Source organism: Bos indicus x Bos taurus, chromosome 9, assembly GCF_003369695.1.
Source record: "Bos indicus x Bos taurus breed Angus x Brahman F1 hybrid chromosome 9, Bos_hybrid_MaternalHap_v2.0, whole genome shotgun sequence".
NCBI classification, from domain to species: Eukaryota; Metazoa; Chordata; class Mammalia; order Artiodactyla; family Bovidae; genus Bos; species Bos indicus x Bos taurus.
Genome location: NC_040084.1, coordinates 36,713,303 through 36,738,929, shown reverse-complemented (window position 1 = coordinate 36,738,929; position 25,627 = coordinate 36,713,303).

Below are 25,627 nucleotides of genomic sequence, written 5' to 3'. Positions count from 1 at the left end.
AGGGCAAATCTGGTCACACAACTTCTGCCAGTTCCTCCCATGTTTCATCATACTTGTCCTCCAGAGAAGAGCTGAATTACTCTTCCAGATTCAGTTCAAAAATGCCCAAGAGCAAACTATGGGAAGGAGCAAGGTCCTTAGCTGAGACTAGGGAAGGACATTTACCAGGAAAAGGGGAGCTGATGCTAAAAGGGATGGAAGCTGGGCAGAATAAAGAGTATGTTCCCCTACAGGATATCTGGACAGGATGATACATGAGGGCCTCTTGTCCCTAAATGGTCTTTCAGTTCTCCTTCACATATTACCTGAAGTTCTTACCAACTTTCCAGTTCAGTAAATTGAGGATGGTTTAATGGTTTTTGACACTACTAAACTAAGAGCATCAAGCACAGAAGGAGAAGAGGGAAGGAAATTGATTTCGTTGACAGAGTGATTCCTCTGTGGAAAAAAATATGCTAAGATTTTTTCAATCTGGTTTTAAGTATAATTTTATTGATATTTACTTAATATTGAATCCAAAAGTTGGGCTCAGACCTTGACTGGTAATAGACAGTGGGATCAGGTACTGAAGTTGGTTTGTACCTGTTCTAAGAGCCAATTGTTAAACTTTGGCAAGAAATATGATGAGCCAGTCGTTAAACACAGGTATTATTAAAACTGAAAAACTACACAAACTTATCGTTAAACAAATGACATTAAAAACAAAGGTAACAAAATAAAAAGCTTGTTGATTTTCAGGAAAAATATCAAAGGTAGATAAAAAGGAGCTTGCCTGGTGGCTCAGTGGTAAAGAATCCACCTGTCAATGCAGGATACATGGGTTCAATCCCCGATCCAGAAAGATCCCACATGCCACAGAGCAACCAAGCCCGTGTGCCACAACTATTGAGCCTATGTTCTACAACCCAGAAGTTGCAATTACTGAGCCCAAAGTGCTGCAATTCCTGAAGCCTGCACACCCTAGAGCCAATGCTCTACAACAAGAGAAGCCACCATAATGAGAAGCCAGAGCACTCAGCTAGAGAGTAGTCCCAGCTCTCTGTGAGAGACACAGTGGATAAGAATCTGTGGGCTAATGCTGGGGACAAGGGTTTGACCCCTGGTCCGAGAAGATTCCACATGCCGCAGAGCAATTAAGCCCATGCAACACAACTACTGTGTCTGCACTCTAGAGCCCAGGAGGTGCAACTACTGAGCCCACGTGCCGTAACTACTGAAGCCAGTACTCTTAGAGCCTGTGCTCTGCAACAAGAGAAGCCACCACAGCGAGAAGCTGGTGCACCACGACGAAGAGTAGCCCCCACTCACTGGAACTAGAGGAAGCCCCTGTGAAGCAATGAAGACCCAGCACGGCCAAAAATAAATAAATAAAAATAAAGCTTCAAAAAACAAGAAAAAAAGAAAATCTATGAAGAAATTTGGGGTGGGGGGGCTAGAATGGCCTGCTGCTGCTGCTAAGTCGCTTCAGTCGTGTCCGACTCTGTGCGACCCCATAGACGGAAGCCCACCAGGTTCGCCCGTTCCTGGGATTCTCCAGGCAAGAACACTGGAGTGGGTTGCCATTTCCTTCTCCAATGCATCAAAGTGAAAAGTGAAAGTGGAGTCGCTCAGTCGTATCCGACTCCTAGCGACTCCATCGACTGCAGCCAACCAGGCCCCTCTGTCCATGGGATTTTCCAGGCAAGAGTACTGGAGTGGGGTGCCATTGACTTCTCCGAGAATGGCCTAAAACAATCTAAAATGATTTAAATTTATTACCTCTATTCTCCACTGGTCCAATTCAGGGCAATTTGAACTCTAAAATGTCCAAAGGAGATTATAACACATTAAATAAAACAATTGTTTAGAAAGAATCTACGGTACTAAAGTATAGAATAAAGAAAGAGATAAGATTATTATGCCAAAGAATGCAGCTAAAAAGCGTAAAAAAACAGGACAGAACTAGAACAACCTCCATTTTGTAACCATCACTGTAATAATTGAGTCTCAGGTACAGATCATTAATCAATGTTAAAACTATCACTTATTAGAGGACATTATATTCATATGATCATCCTACAGATTATTGTTTAGCTTCAAAGAGAGAGCGATCTGGTGAAAATATCTTAGCCAAGGGATCAAGCTTAACTTCACCAGTAAATGTACACAGTGATATTATATAATGCAACACATATAACTCATAGTATTTTTGCAAAAAATGTTTAACCTGAACCTAATTATGAGGACTTAATCAGAAAAATCTAGGCTAAGGAACATTCTATAAGACAATCATTTTAGATCTTTCAGAATATCAATGTTATGTCAAATAAAAAAAGGTAGACAGATTGTTCTTGAATAGATTAAAGGCAACTAAGGAAAGAGCTAAATGCATTATCTTTGGATCCTGAAACAACAACAAAAAGTATAAAGGAAAGTTTGAGACTCATTTGGAAAATTTGAGTAAGCACTCTATAATTAATATTATTGTATCATATTTTCTAAAGAGTAATCACTTTATTGTGATTTTGCAGAATTTTTCACATCTGAAAAACTGCTGAATGCTGAAGTAACATCTGCGACTTAAGAAAGTGTATGTGCCTACACACACACAATGCAAATGTTGCAAAACATTAAGAATTGGTGAATCTAGGTGAAAGGTATACAGATTTCATGATATTCATCATTCATCTTACTTCTCTGTAGAACTGAAGTATTTTTAAATTAAAAGGTAGTAAAATACACAAAGTGGGGGAGTTCCCTGGTGGACTAGTGGTTAGGACTCTGGGCTTTCAGTCATGGGTCAGGTTCAATTCCTAGTTGGGGAACTAAGATCCCACAAGCCATTTGGCATGCTCCCCCACCAAAAAAAAAAAAACCTCCCACACACAAAGTGGGAGAGAAAGAGAAGAAGGATGAGGAGGAAGTAGGAAGGAGGGAAGGAGGCAAGCAGGGAAGGAGAAATGAAGGAAAGGAAGAGGGAAAGATTCAGTAAGGAATATCTAATGATGAAAGACCATTAACCTTCAAAACAAGATACTTAGAGATATAAGAAAATCTACTCATGATTATAAAATGTGAGATTAATCTTAATATTTATAGATTCAATATTGGTATATTCATTTCATGATATGTAATTTTATACATATCATGATACTTATACTTGCCTGGTGTATATTGTCACCCTGCTTATTTAACTTCTATGCAGAGTACATCATGAGAAATGCTGGACTGGAAGAAAGACAAGCTGGAATCAAGATTGCCGGGAGAAATATCAATAACCTCAGATATGCAGATGACACCACCCTTATCGTAGAAAGTGAAGAGGAACTAAAAAGCCTCTTGATGAAAGTGAAAGAGGAGAGTGAAAAAGTTGGCTTAAAGCTCAACATTCACAAAACGAAGATCATGGCATCCAGTCCCATCACTTCATGGGAAATAGATGGGGAAACAGTGGAAACAGTGTCAGACTTTATTTTTCTGGGCTCCAAAATCACTGTAGATGCTGACTGCAGCCATGAAATTAAAAGATGCTTACTCCTTGGAAGGAAAGTTATGACCAACCTAGACAGCATATTCAAAAGCAGAGACATTACTTTGCCAACAAAGGTCCACCTAGTCAAGGCTATGGTTTTTCCTGTGGTCATGTGTGGATGTGAGAGTTGGACTGTGAAGAAGGCTGAGTGCTGAAGAATTGATGCTTTTGAACTGTGGTGTTGGAGAAGACTCTTGAGAGTCCCTTGGACTGCAAGGAGATCCAACCAGTCTATTCTGAAGATCAGCCGTGGGATTTCTTTGGAGGGAATGATGCTAAAGCTGAAACTCCAGTACTTTGGCCACCTCATGGGAAGAGGTGACTCATTGGAAAAGACTCTGATGCTGGGAGGGATTGGCAGCAGGAGGAGAAGGGGACGACAGAGGATGAGATGGCTGGATGGCATCACTGACTCGATGGACCTGAGTCTGAGTGAACTCTGGGAGTTGGTGATGGACAGGGAGGCCTGGCATGCTGCGATTCATGGGGTCGCAAAGAGTCGGACACGACTGTGTGACTGAACTGAACTGAATATCCTGAAACAATATGTAGCCACCCAACACTTTCTTAAAAAGTAATATAAAGGAAATAGAATAACACAATGTAATTTTAGTCAAAAGAGCAGTAAATAAAATATTATATCATCTGCATTTACTACAGCATTATTAATACAATAAAATGCACAGATCTTGGGTGTTCAGTTTTATGAGTTTTGGAAATTGCACACACTATTGTAACCATCCAAGACAAGAAATAGAGCATTTTCATCCACCCCCTAAGATTCTATCCTGCCCATTTCCAATCAATTCCTTTCCTCCATTGTCACCAGGCAACAATTTCCTTATTTCTATCTCTATAGATTAGTTTTGTCAGTTCTTAGATTTCATATAAATGAAATCATACAATGTTTATTCTTTCGTGTCTAGCTGCTTCTGCTTAATAATTAATTACATTTATAGTTACATTTTGAGATTCATATTAGGAGTTCATTCCTTTATATTGCTAAGTAATATTTAATTGTATAAATACACATTTTGTAAGAATTCCACTGTGTAAACTTGTTTTTCCTTCTGCCTGTTAACAGACATTGGGCTGTTTCCAGTTTTAAGTGTTTATGAATAAACTTAATATTCCCATGTCTAATGCTTTTTGTGAACATATATTTTACTTCTCTCAGGAAACTATTACAAGTGGAATGAGTTAAGTGTAAACTTTATAAGACACCACTAGGAAATTCATCAAAGTATGTGACTATTTTACACTCTTGCCAGCAATGATGAGAGCTCCAGTTGCTCTGCATCCTCTCCAATATTTGGTGTTGCCAATCTTTTTCATTTTAGCCCACCTAGTGGGTTGGAATAGTATTTGATAGTGGTTTTAATTTGCATTTATCTAACAATTAATGAAGCTGACCATTTTTGTCCCTATACTTACTGCTCATTTATATGTATCTTCTTTTGTGATGTGTCTGTAGTGATTTAAATTTGATACTCCTCCATTCAAAAAGTGAAGCCTAACTTCTTAAATCTTAAGTCCAGATTTATTGTCCAATTATTATTGCTTCTAATAAATTATGGTGGAACTGATGGCATGGATGTCTAAATTAGAACATAAAAGGCATGGTGACTTTCTCCTTGCTCTTTCTCTTGGATTGGTCACTCTGGGAGAAGACAGGTGCCATATCAGAAGGACATTAAGGCAACCTATAAAAAAGCCAATGCGGCATAAGAACTGAGGTCTTTTGCTAGAAGCCACATGAGTCATCTCTTGAAAATGAATCCTCCAGTTCCAATCAGACCTTCAGCTGACTACAGTCCCAACTAATACTTTAACTGCAGCCTCATAAGCAATCATCAATTAGAACCACCCAGCTAATTTGCCCCCAAATTCCTGATCTTCAGAAAGTATGAAATAATGTTTGTTGCTTTCAGCTCACTTTAGTGATTTGTTATACAGCAATAGTTACTGTATAGTATTATTTTATTATTGATTTGGGGGGTTCTTTATATATTCTGGGTGTAAATGTAAGTATTTTGTCATACCTATGTGCTGAGAATATTTTTGTCCCGGTTTATGGTTTGGTCATATCTGAATGATGACCTCTAACAAGCCAAGAAAATTTGCACAATTCAATTAAACATTATGTCTCTTGTGGTTAATGGTCTTAGTGGGTTTTTTTCCATGAAATTTTTGTCCCAAGATCATAGACTCCTTTTATTCTTCTCGAAGCTTTACGTTCCCGGGTTTTTGGTTTTAAGTTTAGTCTATGATCCATCTCAATTAATTTGTTGTGTATGGAGTGAGATATGGATCAAAGCTCATTTGTTTTCCTCTATATGGATACTCAGTTGTTCCAGCAGCATTGACACATTAGTTAATACTGATTTATTTTTTAAAAAGATAATATATATGTAAAAGTGTTAAAAGTAATCCTAAAAATTTTAACAATGGTTATTACTAAGTGGTAGAGTTAGAAGTGGTTTCTTGTCTTAGAGTTTTCTGTATTTCCTTAATTTTTGACCATGAACCTGTAATATTGTGTGTGTGTGTGTGTGTGTGTGTGCTCAGTCATGTCCAGCTCTTTGCAATCCCATGGACTGCAGCCTGCCAGGCTCCTCTGTCCATGGAACTTCCCAGGCAAGAATACTGGAGTGGGTTGCCATTTCCTACTCCAGGGAATCTTTCCAACCCAAGGATTGAAACTGAATGTCTTGCATCTCCTGCATAGGCAGATTCTTTACCACTGCACCACCTGGGAAGCCATTTGTAATACATTATACCTAAAAATAAATAAAACATTTAATTTTCATTTTTATATGTTTATTTTCCCTTCTTTAACTGTACCATAAAATATGTAAAATTATAGCTTAAATAATTTTAAGCTTCCCTGGCTCAGACGGTAAAAGCATCTGCTTACAATGCGGGAGACCTGGGTTTGATCCCTGGGTCGGTAAGATCCCCTGGAGAAGGAAACGGCAACCCACTCCAGTACTCTTGCCTGGAAAATCCCATGGACGGAGAAGCCTGGTAGGCTACAGTCCATGGGGTCACAAAGAGTCGGACATGACTGAGTGAGTTCACTTTCACTTTCTATAGCTTAAATGCATGTAAATAAGTGTATCTTTAGAAAATTTGTGTACAAATACAAATACAGTAATATCTTACAAATTCAGATAAAAGTTCAGCTGAATAAGTGAACACATTGTAAATAGTATTATAAAAGTTATTTGATATTTAAGTTAAATGTTTATTACTTTAATTTATATTGAATAATTCTGAATGTCTATAAAATTTGCCAAGTAAAAAACTTTGGACTCTGCTTTTAGATACGAATACTCTGTCCTTTTGATTTTGTAATTATTTATATTCAAATTATTTCTGTGCTGGTAAAGTGTTTTACAAAGGCCCAGAGATTCCTTTTCTCTTACAAGGGCTAAACATTTATCTCACAAGCTGATACACCATTCTTTGGAAACTCTTTCTTGTCAGTGCAAAATTAAACATCAACCTTTATGTGTCTGAGTATCACAAATGTAGTTAAAATGAAAGTGGTTTTATTGTAACATGGTATTACTCCTGAAGAGATAAATATATTCTGGTAAAAGAGGAAGACAAGCTAAGAATCAACAGTAAAAATGTGTAACTCATCAGTTTCCATCAAAGCAAAGTCACATAAAACTTTCTTCTTTCTGTTTTGAATCAGTTTTGGATTCTGTTTTACTTGAGGTTTAAATTTCAGCCTTAAATGATCAAACACCAGTTCTTTCAGCCTGGCTTTCTCACTTTTACAGCAATTCAAGCCAGCTAAGAAAATTTAACTTAACCAAAATATAGTAAAAAAAAAACTTGGAAAAGTCTCAACACCTGGCCTACATTTGAGCTGCATGACAACCTGGGTTTCAAGCTTCACTGCATTAATTTGTGGCACAACAGTTAACCACAAGCTTCTGAGACTGGGGGTGGGGGGTTGTATCATCCAAATGCTGAGAATGGGGGTACAGTGAGGGAGTATAACAGTAGTTCTTCTATGTAATTAAAACATTCATTGTTAAAGTTATTGTGCCAATTGAAATGATATTTATGTACTGATGAAACGGAATAGAATATTTAAAAACTACTGTATGGAAAGCAGGACTGTCAGAAATCTATCTAACAGGAGGACCCTTGCAACACGGAACAAACAGTTAACATGAATAAACACTGAGGGGAAAAAGAACCCTGGAAAAGCAATTATAAAACTGCAAAACGACTATTTAGGACTGAAAGATTTCATGTGGAAACTTTTCTGCAGCTGTGACCGTTTGTCAGTATTAACAACAGACCTGTTTTGTTTTGTTTGGGGATTTGACAAATTACAGTATCCTGTGCTGTTCTCCTGTCTTGTGGAAAAATAAAGGGAAATGTAGCTCTATAGTTTCTTCATCCTGTATTTTTCTGTTTTCCTCACTTTTCCTGAGCTCTCCCATATCTGTAGACTAGATGAGAAAGCCCTCGACCTTCAATTGCAAAGTCAGAGGAAAAGGTTTGATCTTGGCGGCTATAAGTCAGTCACTAATGGAAATGAAAGCTGTTTGCTCTGGAAACCCTGGCTTCAGTGCTGGGGGATCATGTGCAAACTGCAGAGTAAGTGCTGAGGCTGGAATCTGGACCAGCATTCCCAAGCCTTTGCCCAGTCTCCCACCCCCACAATTTCCATAACTGCTTATCCCAACCCTACTTCTTTCCTTGATCTCATCCAATACAAATTTATATTTTCATCAAAAGTATTTAAGTGTCTAATTGGTGAAGAAGGCCTGGTACTACTAAAAAAAAAAAAAAAAAGAAAGAAAGAAACAGTTCCTTCTCTTCCAGGACAAATGTAAATGAAAGAAAACAAAAATCAGTTCAGAAAGTGCTACCTTTTAAAGACTAATAGATGACAGCCTTGTGCTTTTTGTTGTTTTCTATTTTATTCTTTTGAAGCGTAAGGAGGATTTGGTATAATTTAGGCAGAAAGGAGAACATTAGTGCTTGACCCATGCCTCCTAAAACATATGCACACATACACGTGTCTTTTTTTTTTTAAGAAGAGTTTGTCTGTGGATGATAACCGGTTTACTAGAAACAGAGAATGCATGCCTACCACCTTCTATTCATTGTTATTAAATGGGATTCAGAGGGCAGAACAGGAGTTTCTGCCCCCTTCCTATTTCTGTTTATGAATACCAGCTTTATTTTTCCCATAGTCACTGAGGTGGGTTGAAGAGTGGCCCCCAACAGGCTACGTCTGTGTGTTTACCACCAGAACTTGTGACTGTGAACTTATTTGAAAAAAGATTCTTTGCAGATGAAATTAAGCTAACGGTCTCAAGAGGAGATCATCCTAGATAACCCATGTTGGCCCCAAAGGTAATGACAAACGTCCTTAGAAGAGAAAGAAGAGAAAAAGGGAAAATGGAGATGGGATGAAGTGACTCAGCCACAACCCAAGGAAAAGCTACAGGCCCCAGCATCTGGAAAGACAGAGGAAGCCTCCAGAGAGTGTGTGGCCCTACTAGCACCTTGATTTGAAACTTCTAGCCTCCAGGACTACAATAGACTAAGGTTCTGTTGTTTTAAGCCACCAAATTTATGGTAATTTGTTACAGCAGACTTAATATGCTAATACACTCACCCAACGTCTTTATCAGTCGCTGCTTCTTCAATCTGTTATTCATTTATTTGTTCAGGAAACAAACAAGAAACATGTCAGTTCAGTTGCTCAGTCATGTCCAATTCTTTGCGATCCATGGACTGCAGCAGGCCAGGCCTCCCTGTACATTATTAACTCCCAGAGCTTGCACAAACACACGTCCAAAGAGTCGGTGATGCCATCCAACCATCTCATCCTCTGTTGTCCCCTTCTCCTCCTGCCTTCAATCTTTCCCAGCATCAGAGTCTTTTCCAATGAGTCAGCTCTTCACATCAGGTAGCCAAAGTTATTAGAGCTTCAGCTTCAGCATCATTCCTTCCAGTGAATATTCAGGACTTATTTCCTTTAGGATTGACTAGTTATATCTCCTTGCAGTCCAAGGGACTCTCAAGAGTCTTCTCCAACACCACAGTTCAAAAGCATCAATTATTCAGTGTTCAGCTTTCTTTATGGTCCAACTCTCACATCCATACATGATTACTGGAAAAACCATAGCTTTGACTAGATGAACATTTGTCAGCAAAGTAATGTCTCTGATTTTTAATATGTCTAGGTTGGTCATAGCTCTTCTTCCAAGGGACAAGCATCTTTTAATTTCATGACTACAGTCACCATCTGCAGTGATTTTGGAGCCCAAGAAAATAAAGTCTGAGTTGGAAAAATAATAATTTTGTTCTCAAGAGGTGGTAATCTGATAAAGAGAATCAGACACATAAACTAAATAAATACAGTATAGCTGATGTCATTATAATGTGTGGCCACAAGAAGAAAGTGGTCACTACTTCCTGGGATGGTCATTAAGAGTTCAAAGAGGAGGGACATATGAAAGGTGAGAAGATGTCTGCTGGCTAAACAAATATGAGAAGGAGAGAATTCCTGGAAGAGAATGGAACATGAACAGAGATGCGGAGGCATGAAATCACACAGCCTCTACTGAAATTTGTTGTTTTTAAGTCTGTCTACTAAGATTCCAAGGAATAGCAAGGAGAGATAAGAAAGCCTTCCTCAGTGATCAGTGCAAAGAAATACAGGAAAACAAAAGAACGGGAACGACTAGAGAGCTCTTCAAGAAAATCACAGATACCAAGGGAATATTTCATGCAAAGATGGGCACAATAAAGGACAGAAATGGTATAGACCTAACAGAAGCAGAAGATATTAAGAAGAGGTGGCAAGAATACACAGAAGAACTATACAAAAAAGATCTTCATGGCCAAGATAATCACAATGGTGTGATCACTCACCTAGAGCCAGACATCCTGGAATGTGAAGTCAAGTGGGCCTTAGAAAGCATCACTACGAACAAAGCTAGTGGAGGTGATGGAATTCCAGTTGAGCTATTTCAAATCCTGAAAGATGATGCTGTGAAAGTGCTGCACTCAATATGCCAGCAGATTTGGAAAACTCAGCAGTGACCACAGGACTGGAAAGGTCAGTTTGCATTCCAATCCCAAAGAAAGGCAATGCCAAAGAATGTTCAAACTACTGCACAATTGCACTCATCTCACATACTAGTAAAGTAATGCTCAACATTCTCCAAGCCAGGCTTCAGCAATACGTGAACCATGAACTTCCAGATGTTCAAGCTGGTTTTAGAAAAGGCAGAGGAACCAGAGATCAAATTGCCAACATCTGCTGGATCATCGGAAAAGCAAGAGAGTTCCAGAAAAACATCTATTTCTGCTTTATTGACTATGCCAAAGCCTTTGACTGTGTGGATCACAATAAACTCTGGAAAATTCTGAAAGAGATGGGAATACCAGACCATCTGATCTGCCTCTTGAGAAATTTGTATGCAGGTCAGGAAGCAACAGTTAGAACTGGACATGGAACAACAGACTGGTTCCAAATAGGAAAAGGAGTACATCATGGCTGTATATTGTCACCCTGCTTATTTAACTTATATGCAGAATACATCATGAGAAACACTGGGCTGGAGGAAGCACAAGCTGGAATCAAGATTGCTGGGAGAAATATCAATAATCTCAGATATGTAGAGACCACCACCCTTATGGCAGAAAGTGAAGAAGAACTAAAGAGCTTCTTCATGAAAGTGAAAGAGAGAGTGAAAAAGTTGGCTTAAAACTCAACATTCAGAAAACGAAGATCATGGCATCTGGTCCCATCACTTCATGGGAAATAGATGGGGAAACAGTGGAAACAGTGTCAGACTTTATTTTTCTGGGCTCCAAAATCACTGCAGATGGTGACTGCAGCCATGAAATTAACAGTTATGACCAACCTAGATAGCATATTAAAAAGCAGAGACATTACTTTGCCAACAAAGATCTGTCTAGTCAAGGCTATGGTTTTTCCAATAGTTATGTATGGATGTGAGAGTTAGACTATAAAGAAAGCTGAGCACTGAAGAATTGACATTTTTGAACTATGGTGTTGGAGAACTCTTGAGAGTCCCTTGGAGATCCAACCAGTCCATCCTAAAGGAAATCAGTCCTGAATATTCACTGGAAGGACTGATGTGGAAGCTGAAATTACAATACTTTGGCCACCTGAGGCGAAGAACTGACTCACTGGAAAAGACTCTGTTGCTGGGAAAGATTGAAGGCAGGAGGAGAAGGGGACAACAGAGGATGAGATGATTAGATGGCATTACTGACTCAATGGACATGAGTTTCAGTAAACTCCAGGAGTTGGTGATGGACAGGGAGGCCTGGCGTGCTGCAGTTCAGAGGATCACAAAGACTTGGATATGACTGAGTGACTGAACTGAACTCAACTAAGATTCCAAAGTAGGCATGATATAAGTGGAAAGAGCAGATAAGAACTAGATTATAGAGAGCCACATTAGCCAAGCCAGAGTTTGGAATATATCCAAAGGGAACAATGGGAACAAATGGGAAGCTACTAAAGGATTTTAAGCACAGTAATAAATATCCCCACCCTTGTATTTTAGAAAGATCACTGGTAGAAGTGGGAAGGGAGACTAAGAGATTCGAGGCAGAAAGATTGGTTAGATGAGCCCTAATGTGGTCTAACGTAACATGATAAGAGGCTGAGGTCAGGCAGACTTTTGAGATTAGAGCATGGGGTGGATTAAAGAGAAACTTTTACAGGAATCCGAGACAGAATACAGTCTGAGTTAGAGAAGTAAGAAGGAAACAAAGAAAATACTGCTATCGTAACCAAGAGAGATGGCGGTATCAAGAGCAGAGTAACAAGTCAGAAGCCACTGAGAAGCCACGTAAGACTGAGAGAAGTCTATTGGATTTGTCAATGAAGAGACCACTGATGACTTTATCAGAGACATCTGAGGGCAATCGTAATCAGCAATATAAATTTCTGGCAAGTCTATGAGTATTAGCAAGATGAAGAGGTTGGTTAATAGATTAGTGGTTGTCAAAGTGTTTTTCCCTGCACTTTCCCCAGCATCATCTGACAACTTAGAAATGTAAATTCTTAGGCCCCACTCCCATTAACTCTGACACTCAGGTGTAAAAGCCAAAAATCTGTGTTCTAACAAGGCTTCCATTGATTCTGATACTCCCTAAAATGTGAGAACCACCTTCACACACCAAACAAGGCCTTACTACTGAAAATGTGAGCTGTAAATTGGCAGCATTGATGTCATTTGGAAGCCTGTTACACAAGTGTAACTTAGAACCCAACATCTGACCCCGTGAATCAAAATATGCATTTTTAACAAGATTCCTAGGGGTTTAGATGCACATGAAGTTCAGGAAGCACACTCAAGAATTTCAACTCAATAGTTTCCTTGCCCAACATCTCAGATTACTTATTACAGAAATACTGTAAATCACTAATCCAAAGAATGGGAAGAGAATTCAATATAACACAACAAAATATCCTCCTTTCAAATGGGATCATAAATAAGTGATAGAAAATGGGCTATAGTTTATATGAGACCAGGAGAATTCCAGGTGTAATCATAGTAATATAGGTATTTCTAGTTTTTTGGCATTCAATTCCAGATTATAGATATACATGTTGTTCTTTAAAAAGCTAAAAACCCTACTGAAGTTCATTATATCATTCTGATGGAAAACAACATCGGGCCACTAGGACTTCATTCAAAAAAAAAAAAAAAATCTACTGGTATCTTTGAAGAGACAGTATATGGGAAAAGATAGATCTTTTTATGACCTAGTAGTGTGCAACTTCAGAGAAGGCAATGGCAACACATTCCAGTACTCTTGCCTGGAAAATCCCATGGATGGAGGAGCCTGGTAGGCTGCAGTCCATGGGGTCGCTAAGAGTCGGACACGACTGAGCGACTTTACTTTCACTTTTCACTTTTATGCACTGGAGAAGGAAATGGCAAACCCACTCCAGTGTTCTTGCCTGGAAAATCCCAGGGATGGCAGAGCCTGGTGGGCTGCCATCTATGGGGTCGCACAGAGTCGGACATGACTGAAGCGACTTAGCAGCAGCAGCAGCAGGGTGCAACTTACATTAGGAAACCAAGAACATCAATATCTGTGCTATTTACTATATATAAAATATAGCTTAAAAATGCGCTAAAAGCTATTTATTTTTTGTAAATACTGTTTAACGCAAAGGTTCTGTGTCCACAGACAAACAGCATCAGCACCACCTTTGGGCTTGTTAGAATCTGCATTACTGGGCTCCACTTTGAGCTCTTGGATCAGAATCTGCCAATGGGATCCAGCAAACTAGTTTAACAAGTCCTCCAGGTGATTCTAATGGACATTAAAGATTGAGAAGACAGGTTTAGGCATCAGAGACACTTCATATAAAACAGTCTCCTGTTTGTCTCTTAAAACTCTTTTCTCCATTTAAGTGTTTTCATTTATCTTTCATGTCCTTTCATGGCTCCTTTCTTCCTTCCTCTTTTTTCTTCCTCTATCTACCTATGTCTTTCCGTTCTACTTTTTCACTTCCTGTTTCTTTCCCAGCTCACTTTAGCTTTGAGCTGCCTCATTCTTGAAGATGTATACAAATCTAGCACTTCTGCTCACAAAGTTTGCCAACCTAAGCAATTCTATCAGATACCCACGCTCAGCATTATGAAAGAAACGAAACAGAACATCAGCTGCTTTGTTCTTCAAACAATGCAGCTTGCAGAAACGACAATATAGAATCACTGTACATTTCTTTGGTATTAATGAGACTTTAATTAGCAAGAGCACTCATGACAGTCATGTGCTGTCTACAAAATGTCTGGGGGCATGGAAGAAGACAAGACTTTCAGCCTTACCAGAACATTCGGCCCTTGTTTCAGGGTTATGTGTTCATCCCTTCACCACAGGAGGTAGCTAATAACCACAGCAGGAACAAATATTAGTATTAATAATTAAAATTTTTTAAATGTTAAGAAATACGTTTTTTTGTTTAACTGAAATAGCATGTCTTTATTATAAAGCCTGCTGCTCATAACAGTAATTTCTCATAATTATTTAGTGTTAAATATGGTCCAGGCCTTGTTCTACAGGCCTTACAGTTATTAATATATTTAACTCTTTCCACAACCTAGACAGTAAAGAATCTGCTTGCGATGCAGAAACCTGGGTTCGATCCCTGGGTTGGGACGATCCCCTGGAGAAGGCAATGGCTACCCACTCCAGTATTCTTGCCTGGAGAATTCCATAGATAGAGGAGCCTGATAGGCTACTGTCCATGGGGTCGCAAAGAGCTGGATACGACTGAACAACTAACTTTCACTTTTTCACAACCCTATGAGTTAATGGTATTACCTTCTGCATTTTACAGAGAAGCAAATAAAAGCATAGAAAGGTTAAATAACTTGTCAAGGGTCACACTGCTGGGAAATACTAGAGATGGGATTTGCATAAAGGCAATCTCGATACACATCCTAGATCAGATGCACTCTGTTAAGCTGCTTCTCAAGCGAGAATGAGTTGACTCATACAGGATGCATTTGAATTTCATACTCCTTCATAGTTCGCACTAAGGTATTTATTAAGCAGTTTCATGTCCTAGCACTTTCAGTTGGAAAGACTATAGTGTCGTGGAATTTAGCTTGATGATTATGGAGAAACTCACAGTTTTAATCTCAAAGGGTTACAATTTCTTCTCTTGTGAAAAGAGAGTGCTAGACTTCATTAGATTATATTTATGGTGCACTCCAGATCCAACATTCTATGAATTCTATGAATTCCCTCTTTAACATATAAGGACCCTTGTGATTAGATTTATGCACCTGGGTAATCCAGGATAACCTCTCCACCTCTACATAAATCCTTAATGTAATCGTATCTACAAAGTCTTTTTGTCATGGAAGGTAACACATTAACAAATTTCAGGGATTAGGACATGGGACATCTTAGGTTGGGGATATTACTCTGCCTACTCTGGGGATATTTTATAGTTCCCCAGGAAGACTTCTATTTCATATATTTAAAAACAAATGTGTTCATAACAAAAAGGAAAAAAATATTTAATTCTGAAATATTATAACATTAATGAAGTTTACATTAATTAAGCAACAAACTGCACAAGTCCCTTTACTATTTCCTAGAGTTGCTATTGTTTTGAGTACAAAAGAATGTTAGAGTCCCAAAAGACCACAGAGACAATCTAGGGAAGTCAAGCCTTCTTATTTTATGTACAAAGAAACAAGGGCTCAGAGAGGCTAGTGACTTGCTAGTGAGTGAGAAGTGACCCTAACTAATACTTCCTGGCTTGGTTCCCAGACCTAAGTCTCTTCCATGATACCTTTAGGCTGCTTTTCATTTTTTCAATATACCAATAATTTCTAAGACTTCTGCATAAAATTTCTTAGCTTAAGGAAAAATCCTAGCTAAATATTCTTTGGCATTTCAGGGAACTCAGACACTCTTTTGCAACTGATGCTAATGATTAGAACAGGCCTCACTCTTCCTTCTTCTTTGGGGAAGTATGCGCAAGAGTAAAATATTGCAGAAGGAAAAAGAGTGTTGGTCTTTTGATTGCCATGTGACGATAAAGAGTAGGTGGAAAGCTATGCTGTGGTAAGGAAAGTAGCTAAACCACAGATGAAGAGCTCATTGAAAAAACATTTTATAAATACATTTTCTTACCCCTAAAATGATGTCAAACCAAATACCTTAGATGTCATTGCTAGTAAGGAGATTTAATTCCACTTGGGCTTTGATAAAGCAAAAACTATATTAAACACAGAAAGTCTAAGAATAACAACAAACTTAGTTGACTCCTTAATATATGCTACAGTCTTCCTACGTCAAATCCTTGTTTTGAAAAGTAAAATCTTAACTTCTGCATTGCATAGAGCAAAGAGAGGGCAAACCCAGACCTAACACTGGCAGCGTGGACAGCACTGTCAGCCTTCCCACTCCAGTTTCCCCTTCCTTAAAAAGGAGAAACTTTTAGCTTCTCCTTGAAGAAAGACAACAAGGCCATTCTGAAACACTACTGTTAGAAACCCTACCATTCGGAAACTACATTAACAAATTAAAGGTTAAAGAGTATCTGATGATTTCAATAGATGCTAAGAAAGCATTGTTTAAATACAAAATCCATTCTTACTTTTTATTTCATCTTAGCCAACTAGTAATTGAAATAAATTTTCTTAAATAAATGTGCTGTATAGAACCTACCAGAATTCAACAACAAAAATTATCATGGTGAACCCCATGTTCCAGTCATTCCAGTTAGCTTTTTAGTGACTCATTCATAATACGAATGAAGAGTCAAGGATTCTTAGACATTTGACTAAAATCTCTAACAACAGCAAAATAAAAGCACACAGGGAAAAAATGCAGGGAGCAGAAGAACAATAAAAGGATTAAAAATAGAGAGAGAGAGAGAAGGAGGAGGAAAGAAAGAAGGAAGGAAGGAAAAAATAGGGAAGGAAGGAAGGGAGAACAACAACCTTCAGAGAACATAAAAGAGATTTGGAAATTTTAAAATATATATGAAAAGCAAAACCAATAGAAAGGTTGGAGGATAAAATTGAGAAAATATTCAAAAAATAAAGAAGAGAAAGATAAAGGGTTTGAAAATGGTAGAGAAAAGATAAAATTAATTAGAAGATAGGATCTGAATAACAGGAATTCTAAAGAGAGTGCAGAGAAAATGGTAGGGAAAACATTACTAAAGAAACAATATAAGAAAACTTCCAGAACTAATGTACATGGGTTTCCAGATTCAATGACAAAGCACAAAGGTATACCAAGGCATATCACTCTGAAATTTCAGAGCACTCAAGACAAAGAGAAGATTCTGAAAACTTCTAGAAAGGAAAACAGGTATGTTAAAATGTCAATGGACTTCAAATAATATCATTGTCAGCAAGTAATTAAAGAACTGTCTCCTAAATTTTGAAGGGGAAACATTGTTAACATAAATACCTGAATTCAGCCAAGTTATAAATCATATCTAGTGTGACATATTTCAACATTAGGGTCTCAAAAACTTTATTTTCCATGAGTTTTTATAAGGAAGCTACTGAAGAATATGTGCCACCAAAACAATGGAGTAAAATAAGAAAAAGACTTGAGATTCCAAAAAATAAGGATGCAAGAAAATGAAGAGATCAAAGGACTTCCTAGATTGATAGCAGAGGCAAAGCATGGGATGGCTGAAGTTCAGCTTGCAACAAAGCAGTTATTTTCAGCAAAGGAATACTGTTGACAGTCAGTACAGGGTAAGTTATGCTGCAGTAATACACAACCCGTCCCAAAATCTCAGTGAATTAAAACATCAGAGGTTAACTTCTCTTTCTACATGCCCATTGTAGATTAACTTGGTTAGCAGACAATCTCTGCTTAGGATGGAGATTTAGAAATTAGGCTAAAAGGGAAGATTTTTAAAAGAAAAAGTGAAATATACATATTACTTAAATTGAACATACTGAAATAAATTTTACAGCTTTGTTGAGAAGTCTGAGGCTTAATTAGTAATAGGTACACACACACACACAAAAATCAGCAAAAAAAAAAAAAAAAAGATTGTACAAAAAGGAAATGTATTTAAAGTATACTGTTTAGCTTAGCTCTGAACAAAATTTTACAATCATGTCAATATTGACACCAAATGTTAAATATTATAACTTTTAAAAATTTACAAATTGGATTTCATTAAAAAGCATCAACCATAAAAAAATTTATAAATTAGACTTTATTAAAACTAAGAATTTCTGTTTATCAAAAGATAACACGTAGAGATAAAAGGGTAAGTAATAAACCAGAAGAAGAAACTACATGTCTAATAATTGTGGACTTGAATCCATAATATATAAAGAAATATGAATCAAAATCAGAAAGACTGACAATCCAAAAAAAAAACAACAACAACAGACAGAAGCACTTCATAAAAAGAAATTTATGAATAGTCATGAAGCCTACAAAAAGTTTTTCAACATCATTGGTCACCAAGATAATGAAAATTAAAGAGAAAAATGAGAATCTACTAGATTAAACCTATGAGAAGATGATTGCATACAGACCAATCTGATAAAATATGACTAAAATTCAAGGAATGACCATACCAAATATTGATGAGGACATAAAGCAGCTGAAACTCACATACTGTTATTCCAAGTAAATATCAATGTAACCACTTTGACAAACATTCTGGCTATATCTACTAAAGCCAAGCATACATACAACTATGTCCCAAAGTTCCACTCATGGCTATAAATCCAAGGATAGTAAGGGCTACTGTCTATCAAAGGGTAAGTACAGGAATGCTTATAGCAGAAACGTTTAATAGACTAACACAAGAACCCATATGTGCATCAACTGTAGAATGGAAAATTGTAAAATGGTCACATAGTAGAATGGTACATAGCAATGAAAAAGAACAATATTTTTACATACAATGTCTTGCTCATAGAATACGGGGTGAAGGAAGCCAGTTATAAAATAATATGTTTTATATGATTATTGTATGATACAAGTATATGACTGTTGAATTGTACAAAACATACTATATAATTTCATTCATTAAGATTTCAAAACAGGAAAAATCGATCCAGAGTGGTAGAGAAGAGAATACTGTGAACATTGGCCAAAAGTGAAAGGGATAGTCGCTCAGTCATGTCTGTCTCTTTGCAACCCCATGGACTGTAGCCTGCCAGGCTCCTCTGTCCATGGGATTTTCCAGAATAGTAGAGTGAGTTGCCATTCCCTTCTCCAGAGGAGCTTCCCAACCCAGGAATCGAACCCAGGTCTCCCTCACTGCAGGCAAATTCTTTACGTATGAGCCACCAGGGAAGCCTGAGCATGAGAAATGCAGTAACATTAACTAGAGACAAGGTATAAAGGGATTCTACTGCAGTTCTGGAGATGTTTTATATGTTGATCTAGGTGATGGCTATGTGTTTATGTAAATATATAATAATTTTGCATACTAAGTTAATTTACTTTGAGGACTTTAGATAAGACCCCCATAATATGTATGACAAAGGATACGAAAATATAAGTCTGAGAAAATATACTTGTAAAACATAATTGACAAAGAATTTTTATGCAAAATTCATGAAAATTTTCTATATATTTTAAGAATATAAATAACCCAACAGAAAAATAGGCATCATTGAAAAGAAAATAGGAATGTATCCAAAAAGTACAAAAAGATATTCAATCTTGTTAATTATCATGGAAATGCAAAATAATATCACAAATACCATTTCCATATACCGGAAAAGCAAAATTTTAAAGTTCATCAATATCAAGTGTTGGCAAGGTATGGAACAATCAGAACTTAAAACACTGCTGCTGCTGCTGCTGCTGCTAAGTCACTTCAGTCGTGTCCGACTCTGTGCGACCCCAGAGACGGCAGCCCACCAGGCTCCCCCGTCCCTGGGATTCTCCAGGCAAGAACACTGAACACTGCTGCTGCTGCTGCTAAGTCGCTTCAGTCGTGTCCGACTCTGTGCAACCCCAGAGACAGCAGCCCACCAGGCTCCCCCGTCCCTGGGATTCTCCAGGCAAGAACGCTGAACACTGCTGCTGCTGCTGCTAAGTCACTTCAGTCGTGTCCGACTCTGTGCGACCCCAGAGACGGCAGCCCACCAGGCTCCCCTGTCCCTGGGATTCTCCAGGCAAGAACACTGGAGTGGGTTGCCATTTCCTTCTCCAGTGGCACTTAATTATGATCCCTGTTTACATCAAGTTGAAAAAACACACAATACTAAACCACATACTGATCAGGATAATGTCTTATATTTTAAGCTAGACAGAGTACACATAAATTTGTTATTTTTCACAAATCTTTGCACTAAACATCTATATTATGTTTATAATAAGAAAAAATGTCTGATATTTTGTTTTGGTTCAGAGCAGAACTTAGTGGTCTCTAAAATCTCTTTTATTTCTAGTAAATCAAAGGATTTTGAAGTTTTCATTAAAACTGTACCTAGATTTAATATTCTGGTTATTTGTGCGTTCCCAAATTAGAAGCCTAAGAAGTATTATTATCCAGGACATGGGCTAACAGGCACTCTTTCTTTTGTAACACAGTACTTTCAAAAACATTATTTTGTATCTCTGCCTTTCTTCAAAGGATGTGAACAAAATGTTCAAGGTCAATGAAACAATTTACAAGTTTTACCAAACAGAGTAGGGCAGGGAGAAAGAAAAAAGAGAGATAAGGTTTGATTCCCGAGGACCTTTTGATGTATCGGAAGTCTGTTGGAAAATCAGTTTCTTTATAAAGTAAATAAACACTTTTGAAGTCAGTCCATTCTGCTGGTGTTTCCTAAGTGAAAGACAGATTTAAAGGGAGGGAGAAATGAAACTGACCAGCTGAAGCAGCACTGTCCTTTCAGATTGTCATTTTCTTCAGACATTACATATTTAGAAGACAAACTCTAAGAAAATAAAATTTAATGTCACAAAAATGTACTTTTCCACCAGCAGCTATAGAGACATTACCAAAAACTCATTTTACAAAACCTTTGGAATTATAAATACCTCTGACTTGAGCATAATATTAACCAATGGACTAAGAAAACATGCCACAAACAATAATTCAAAGTCTTACAAGGGCACTCTGATTGGTATATACACTTAATTTTTGTTTAAAGGCATAGTTTAGTATAGGGATCTTATAAAAATTGTCTGTTTCTGCAAGATTGTTTACCTTTGATATTTCATTGAATATTACTTATATCTATCATAACTCATTACATTGATAAGTCTTAATATAATGTATATTATTACTTTTCCCCCTCCTTCTATTCTTTTAGCCTCCAGACTAGAAACTCAGCTAAACTTGTAAATCAGATATTTATGTACATTTCACTTATAGATTTTACCTAAGATTTATTCCTTACACCTTGAGTTTCTGTTAAACATTTACTTGCTATGTTGTTTGAGAGAATCAGGAGAGTCAAAAATCTTACTGCTTTTTTAAAAAGTCCCATTAACTAGTCCCTTAATAGGATAATTCCTTCTCTCTCATACCTCATAAACCTGAAATCATGTTCCTTTCTCAATTGTTTTTCCCCTTGTTTTTTTCACTTCTGTAGCAATGAAGAGAAGAGGGTGGTGGCTGGTAAATATTTGTGAAGGCAAAGATAGCTTACGGACAACTTGACACTTCCTGGTTCCCAGCACAGAGCTGTGGCTCCCCCAGATCCGACTCACAAGGCCAGGCAAAGGAGCACGCTCACTGAAGGAGTTATCATCCGAGGATTTCATTAGCGTGGCCCAAACTATCATCTTGATCCAGCACATTTTCTATTACTTTATCTCATTTACAGTGTAAATGTGGCTTCTTGGTTAAATCATAGTCATTTTTCTGTCAATTTTGGTGCCCTTCTGCTTAGCCATTTTGACATTATACTTTAAAATGGAGAGTTCTCTGTAAACAAAAACGGAATTTGGAAGAACAGTGTCCTCGGTCTTTCTTGATACTTACTGAGAGGGAGAGAGAGCTAGTGGTGAGGCCCCCAATATAGCTGAACTGTATAGATGTTGAATAGAAAAAAGAAAAAATGCTTTTGATCTCCTTGAAAATATCTATCTAGGTGTGTATCACATTTATGCTTTATTATTAAATCTTTAATTTCAGTGTTTGTTCTAAAATCAATGGGGAATTTCAGCTATAGATTCATGTAAAATAAAATAATTAAAAAATAATTGTAAAAGGAAAATCAAAGTTGTAGAGTAAAACAAAGCTATTAAGTGTATTTTCTGAAATGCTAATTATGTTCTAGTATAAGTTAGACCTACCCTCACCTCCCTATGCCTTGGAAATTGCATTTTAAATTACACTATTTCGAAGTAGGCACCATAAGGGTAAGAAAGTGGGACTAAAAGGGTAAATGTAAAGGCAAAAGAGAAAAAAGCTGGATGGCCTGATTAATCCACTTTTGGTGCTCATTATATAGTAGACATCTAGTTCACACTACAGTTTTAAATAAAGTCATAGAGTTTATAAAATATTAAATACAGTATGATTCAATTTTAGTTTTAAAAATCTACATTTCCATGCACAGGAAAATATCTGAAAAAATTATACCCTAGATATTTTTGGTTATGGGATTATGTACATGTAATCTTTTTTTCAATTTTCCAAAGTATATAAATATATATATGTAAATATATACATAAATTATATACATGTGGTGGTGGTTTAGTTGCTAAGTTGTGTCCGACTCTTTGCAACCCCATGGACTGTAGCCCACCAGGCTCCTCTCTCCATGGGTTTTCCCAGGCAAAAATACTGGAGCAGGTAGTCATTTCCTTCTCCTGCGGATCTTCCTGACTCAGGGATCAAACTTGGGACTCCTGCGTTGCAGGCTGATTCTTTACAGACTGAGCCACTATATATATATATAGTTTTATAATATATATACATAATCACATATACTACATTTTGTACATATGCATATAATATATATATAATTATATATATAATGTCTGTCTATATTATATATACTATTATTACTAATAAAAATTATTTTTAGCTTAAAAATATATTATTTCATTGTGACCTAAGAGGTTCCTAAGTTAAATCTGGAGAAATCTGACAATTCACTTCATTTATTCGAACATTTAAAACAATATATTTTGAGCATTTACCATACATCAGACCCTCTTACAGGGGCAACTTAGCATCTAAACCACCACCACCATATGTATATAATTTATGTATATATTTATATACTTTTGAAAATTGAAGATTAAATGTATACTATATGTCATATTACATATGATAGTGACATATGACTGTTCTGTTCTCAGACAACTAAAAGTCAAGTTCCAAATCCAAGGAATTCAGCTGTCTCCCAACACTGTCTAGATTATTTCAACAAATATTTGTTGAGCCACTCTGAGATCCTCAGAGGATGAAAACAAAATTGATTAGGGAGACATATGCAACCTTAGACTATAATGTGCAGTGAAACACTGAATGGGGGTGAATGATAAGAGTGAATACATAAGCAGTGCTCACCCTGTTAAGCACTGCTTAACACTAAGCACTTCATGTGCATAAACTCCTCACGGCAGCCTTATTAAGTAAGGCCTGTTGTTATTATTCCCATGTTATATATGAAGAAACAGGAGCTGAAAGAGATTAAGTGTCTTCTACAACATAGATTAGCTAGTATATGGCAGAGATTGAACTGGAACCCAGGCAATCTGGCCCCAGCACCCAGGCTCTAAACCACTACCCAGCCTAGGTGCTGGTTTGGCAAAGAAAAAGAAGGAGTACATTCCAGAACAGAGAAAAAGATGTTTAACACATTTGGAAGTAAACCTGTGGAAGGAATGTGTCCAACAGTAGGTAAGGCTTTATAGAAAAGATACAAGCAGCACAATCAAGATATTTAAGTAGTGGGAATCTGGGAGCTTTGCCCTGAAAATTATGTATGGATAAATCAAAGATCAAGGTAAAGATGAGAAACAACTGATGAAAGATTCTGAAGCAGGTGGGCGCAAATATAACAGAGAGAAGAGAAATTTTTGTTATGAAACATTTTGCAGTGATAAGAGTTGAGAAAGCTCAGACCAGGAAACCAAGTAAAAATATCTAGGTGTGAGAGAACTAAGAATGGGAGGGTGCTGTCAGAGGCACAAAAAGGCTAGAGTTCTGGATCCACCAAGTGAGAACAGCTAAGCATTCTAAGAAAGGCAGCCAACTACAGGAACTGAGTAAAGTGAAGAACTTTCTGTGGAAAACAATTTGGACTGTGTAGACTGAACTGTCAGGCAGCTGTTATGCAGCAGAGGCCAGAAGTCTGATGGAGCAGGAATTAGAGAGATGGACAGATGTTTGGATGGTGCTGCAGTCACCAAACCAGGAGGATGACACTGCACAGTAAAGAAACTGTGCAAGGAACAGAACGTGGACTCACACTGGAACCTCATTCCATAAACGGGAGAATGTCTCCAAAAGAGGAGTCAGGGAGTCAAGAAGGGAAAAACAAAGAGAAACAGAAGGAGAAAAAAATCAATGCCATGACAGCTCAGATACAAAGACTTTAGAGAGCTTTTAAAAAATCAATACTTAACATTTGTTTTCACATATCTTCCATAAAATCTGAAATACGTCATTTCATTTTATTGTGATCTCAAACTATATGCATTGCCCATGCTAAAAGTGAGAAAAAGTTGAATTCTAAAGTAGATTGATTTTTTGAAAAAACTGTCATTGCAGTTATGTTAATCACAAAACAAAAGTATGACAGTAAATTATTCTTGGAGATTTTTGATGTCAAAATACACAAATAACATGACTGCTTTTTAGACTCATATGCAGATCTATTTATGAAACTGAACCCCACAGTTCAAAGGTATTAACATTAAGCTCCAAGATCATTTCTGCTCTGTGGAAATACCAAGCAGTAGACTTATTCTGATGCTTAACATGCTCCAGTTCTCACTTGTACAAATGGGTCTGTAGGAATGAATGTGACTGGGGAGCAAACACCTATTGGGAAGCATCCCCTGTACTCTTTGGGAACACAAAGAGCCATCACATTCAGGATAAGATAAAAGAGAATCCTTTGGGGATAACCATCTCATGGTCGAGCATCAGAAAAATTAGTTACTTAAGAAATTTTTATTTTTTAAAAAGCCTTACCCAACAAGAAAAGGCAGCAGGGAAGAACTCGTTTCATAGGTACAAACTTCAGTCTGTAGTCTTCCCTATCTTTAGGATTATCACAGGTACACAAAAAAGGTATCAAACTTTTAGTTGTTCCAAAGAGTGATCTTTCCTCCCTGCAGCAGTTTACTTACTGATCATCTATAAACAAGTCTGTAAAAGTGTTTATAAAAGGAAAAGAAGGTGTATTGACTCTCCTCTGGCACAGTTTCATTTCAAAAGATGCTGGTGACCCAGCAAACACCATCAACTATCCCTTTAACATTCCCCAAACAGACACCACAACCCTTTCACTCCCGAGAGACCATATTCTTTGTAGCCTCTGTTCTGTAGGACTTTGGATGTCTGCTAAATTGTTGTCTGTTACAAAGCATCCTTTTGCTGTGACAGATGCCCCCAACTCCTTCTCTCCGCTGAGCTCACAG